At 60.7% G+C, this 4,508-nt stretch overlaps 1 long non-coding RNA gene across 1 annotated transcript; it reads right to left on the bottom strand.

Moving 5' to 3' along the window:
• Positions 1-294: 294 nt before the first annotated feature.
• On the bottom strand, positions 295-3,475 carry LOC110581851. The gene is made up of 3 exons (XR_002480407.1): positions 3,368-3,475; positions 2,879-2,967; positions 295-327 (listed from the first exon to the last, which is right to left on the bottom strand). It is a non-coding gene; the product is annotated as an uncharacterized LOC110581851 (long non-coding RNA).
• Between the last annotated feature and the right edge of the window lie 1,033 nt (positions 3,476-4,508).

The following is a 4,508-nucleotide window of genomic DNA, read 5'->3' as shown; positions in this document are numbered from 1 at the left end:
GGCTCAAGGGGAGGGTCCTTCCTTGTCCCCTGCAGCTGCTGGTGGCTCCGGGCCTCCCTTGGCTTGGGGCAGCATCCCCCCGGCCTCTGCTCATGGCTTCTCCTCTCTGGTGTCACATCTCCCTCTGCCTGCCCCCTTAGAAGGACACTGGTGGTGGCAGTCAGGAGTGACAGCTACGGGGCGGGGGATGGGACAGCGCGGCGGGAGGGGGTGCTCTGGTTGGGAATGAAATGCAAAGATACACAGTGGGACTGCGCCCTCCAAAAATCGTGGAAAGATGATTTATTACCACGGCTTTCCTGGTGGCTTTTGTCTTCGCTGAGGATCCTGGAAGTGGATAAACAGGAAGAGGATTTAATTAGGTTCCAGGACCTGCGGAGTGCTGATTAGCACACGGATCCTGTAACGCCTGGTGTTACATGCAGTTAATTACACAGATTGCAGGGGAATTAATGTGGGGCCCGGCTAATGATTGTTTTTTGGAAGAATAAATTTATTTACACATCACGGGCTGAAAGAATTATTGAAACAAGAGAAATGGGGACAGCAGGAGGCCGACTGCTCCCAGGGAAGGGGTTCTGCGGTCAGAGGGGGGCGGGGGTCCTCTCCCCGCTCGGCCACACCAGGCAGAGACGTGGTGGTCCCGGCATGGACGCCTGCCTGACTTGCGGGGGATGCTGCCCACCACCGTGGGTTCTGCAGGACCTGCCTGGCTCAGGTCCCTCCGCCCTGCCCCCTCCAGCCACGAGCGGGTACGTGTACCCGCGGGATGCCAGGGAGACCAGGGTGGGAAAGCCAGGCTCCTGCTCGCAGGGCACTGTTGTTGGTAGCCGGAGAGGTACAAAGGAATATGCCACGCGGCAGCAGCAGCGGGTGATGTGGGGAGGTAGACACAGAGCCGGCTCTCGGGAGAGGTCAGGGTGGGGGGCGTGCAGGCACCGGGTAGGCAGGGCCCTGCACCACCGGAGCTCTGCCAGCCAGGCCCTTTCCCCAGGGAGCCAGTGGGTGAAGAGGCCACCTCAGTCCCCAGCGGTCCGCAGCCCTGGCCTCCCCGGCAGAGGCACGACAGGGTTTGGCGTCTGCTACTGGGGGCGGGCCGGGTCTGCAGGCTGAGGGTTTCCCAGCAACGGGGAGGAGCCCGGAGCCAGGCGCCCACCCAGGCTGGCTTACACAGCTGCCAGAGTCAAACAAAGCACCAGGGTCGCCCTGAGGCAGGACATCCTGGGGAGGGGCTGAGCCAGTGTCAGGGGCCACAGCCCGGGGCAGGAAGGCAGGGGAGGGGCAGCGCCGGGGACACAACCCCACTGCCCAGAGGTGTCCAGACGTGCACGTGGCCTGAGTCCCTGAGAAACAGCCTTCCCAGGGCCGTGGTGCGGACCAGAGCCCATCCGGCCTCCCAGCCCTGCTCCCCCAGCCCTGCTCCCCCAGCCCTCCTGCCTCAACCAGCTCTGGCAGGATGGGTGGGAAGGCCCCAGCAGGTGGGTGTTCACCCCTCCTTGCTCTCTGCGTTCTTCCTCCCTCCTACCCCTGCCCATTCCCCTCCCCATCCCTCTCTCCTCCCCCCTCCTCCCTCTTCCCCTCCCCCCTCTTTTCCCCTCTCCTTCTCTCCCTTCTCCTGCTTCCCTGTCTCCTTTCCCTCCCCCTCCCTCCCTGGCCCCCTTCTCCCTCCCACTCTCCCAGAATCCAGTGTACTAGAGACTGACAGGACCAAGCTTCTCTCTTCACACATCCCACTGGGGCTCCCCATCACTCAGACTCCAGTCTGACTTTCCCCTCCCCATCCCGGCGCGGGGACCACCACTGCCCTCTGCCCTGACGGGGCCTGGGCCCTGGAGCCCTGAGCTGGGTGGGCACCCTGGAGTGCGGCTCAGGACCCCCAGACTCGCCTGGCTGCAGTGGGCTGGGGCCCTGGGGAGGGGGAGCTGCCAACCCCCACCTCAGGTGTGACGCCCCTCCAGGCTCGCCTGCGCTCACCCTGTGTCAGAGGGAGCACGCTGCCTGGGGGACCCTCTTCCTCCTTCCAACCTTCCTGGGTCTAGCTGCGTGGAGGCATTCCTCAGGAACAAGCCAAGCAATCTTATCCAATCGGATAAGAAATAAGGAAGAATGGTAAAACTCATGCTAATAATTTACATTTAGGACTTTTCTTGAAATGACATTAAATAGCAAATAAAACACATCATGTGGAAGAAAGGATAAAACTCTGGATTTCAGGCCCATTAACAGCCCATTTTCCCCACTTTGTTGAGCCAGAACCCTGCATTTTCATTTTGCTCTGGGCCCCACATGTAGCCCTGACCCATGTCCCCACCCACCTGCAGGCTCACTTTCCCCAGGGCTCACCCCGTCTCCATCCCTGTTCTCCATCCCTCCTGCCCTTCTGCCCTCTTTCCCCTCATAGGCTCCTGCTCCTTAACCTTCCATGGCTCCCACTGTCCCGCCTCACTCTGTGCCCTCGAGGACATCTTCCAGGGACACCATGCTCCCCTCCACCCCGCTCTGTGTTGACCCCAGGAAACCACACTTTACAAAGGAGAAGAGCCCCTTTGTCCTGTCCTCTCAGTCTCCCAGATGGGATTTGGCAAAGCAGATGGGGGGCCAGTACATGCCTGGAGGTTCTGATTCCTGGCCTGTGTCCCCCTTCTCTGCACACATTATGAAGGTGCCCCTGGGGTAGCGGGGCCTGGCGGTCTCTGTGTGTCTTCACTGTGTGACCTGGGGAGCAACCCCTTGGACGTGTGATCTGCCCTGAGTGTTGCCCTCCCAGGACCACCCTGGGGCCTCTCAAGGTAGCACCTGCGGGAGGCAGCACTCGGGACCCCTTTGCGGACCTCCACTCCCGGCAGGGAAAGAAAGACTCGTAATTAGTGCCCCCCACCTGCTTGGCGATGCCGATGGCTGGCCCAGGACCTGCTCCTGGCATCTGAAAAGTCCCCCTGATCTTCTCTGGTTGTTAATTTGCAGTGTCTGTGGAGAAAGCAAATATGAACTCTGCCGGCCCAGGCAGGCGGGATCGCAAACCCCTAATTAGTGGTGTTGCTGTGTTCTCATTGCATGCAAACTACTTCCCAAAAGCACTTCTGAGGGGCATGTAGGCCCACAAAAGGCCCTTTCCAGAGGGGCTTTGGTCCTTGGGATGAGGGTGCCTTTGCCTTGGGGAGGGGCTTCCAAGGGAACGAAACTGGAGGCAGGGGCCCAGCTGGGGTTGCCCAGGATCCCGAGTTTGGGAGATCCCTGTGTGCACATGTGCCTCGGGGGGGCAGTGACCCGGGGGGTACCCACGCAGCCGTGGGGGGAGGTGGAGGCGGCTGGTGCAGGCCTCCCTCCCCCCTCCCAGGGAAGCTGGTTAGGGGGACGAGTAGCTCACCTCAGCCCCCGCTGCTCAGTCAGACTGGAAATGCCCAGTCTCCATGCAGGGCGCATCTTGCTCTCCACTTAAAAGGATGTCTTTGGCCAACCTCAGGACGTCGTTAAAATTTCATGGGCTCCCCTTAAGCGGAGGACTGCTGGCCATAACCTCGATCCAGCCGGATCTGCGCCTGGCCCAGGTGTGTCTCCTGTTGGCAGCCCGTCTCCTCGATGTCACAGAAATGAGAGATCATCCTGGAAGCCGGCAGGACGGGTTGGCCGGGCCCTGACTTGCTGGCTGGGACGTTGTCAGAATGAATTCATTTCCAAATAAAGCATTGTTAACACCACTATTAAATGCCTGATGACTCTTTTTTTCTTCTCCAAACTATATTTCAGGGCCAGGCTTTGCCAGCAGTGATGAATACTTCATTGTAAAGCGAGCTCTCGCTGGTCCTGCTGTAGTGTGTGCGTCATGGGGCACAGGGAGGCCGAGCCAGCTGGGCCAGCCGATGCGCGGCGCCCACGGGCTCGCAGCTCGCGCGATCTGGACTCCAGGAGCCACGAGGTCCCCGCCAGCCCACCGACTCCCTGGCTGCCGGCCTGTACCTGGCCACCTGGGAGGCTTGATGTCCTTGGTGCCCGGGCTTCACTTGCGACCCTGGCTGCTATCCACCCAACCTAGAGCTGGTCCCCGCCTCCCCACTCCCGGGAGCTGAGCTCTCAGAGCGCAGGGGCCCCTCCTCGGGAAGCACTCCTGCTCTCCCAGCAGCCCCCGGACCCTCCCACAGCTCCGTCCCTGCGAGCCCCAAGCCCGCCGTGGGGTCAAACGAACACGTGAATGCCCCAAATCTGTGGATGCCTTGATTCATAAATAAATGTGTGGGCTCATTATGAAGGTGCTGGGCGCATAGCAGACGTTCATCAAACACTTGACAAATGCACCCATGGCTGGTGAGTGAGTGCACGAATATGAATTAGTTAATTAAAAGGCACAGATGAGCAACTGCATGTCTGTCCTCTGTAGGACAAGTGTTACCGGGGCCCTTGTGGCTGCCGGGCCACCCCTGTTCCAGCTAGCAGACCCTCTGCTGGGGGCCACTGCCCGGGCAAGGCCAGGGGCCGTCCCTCTGGGGGGCTGCTTGCTGATCTGACCTTCT

The sequence above is a fragment of the Neomonachus schauinslandi genome, chromosome 13 (assembly GCF_002201575.2).
Source record: "Neomonachus schauinslandi chromosome 13, ASM220157v2, whole genome shotgun sequence".
Taxonomy (NCBI): Eukaryota; Metazoa; Chordata; class Mammalia; order Carnivora; family Phocidae; genus Neomonachus; species Neomonachus schauinslandi.
This window is presented reverse-complemented; position numbering and strand designations above follow the sequence as displayed.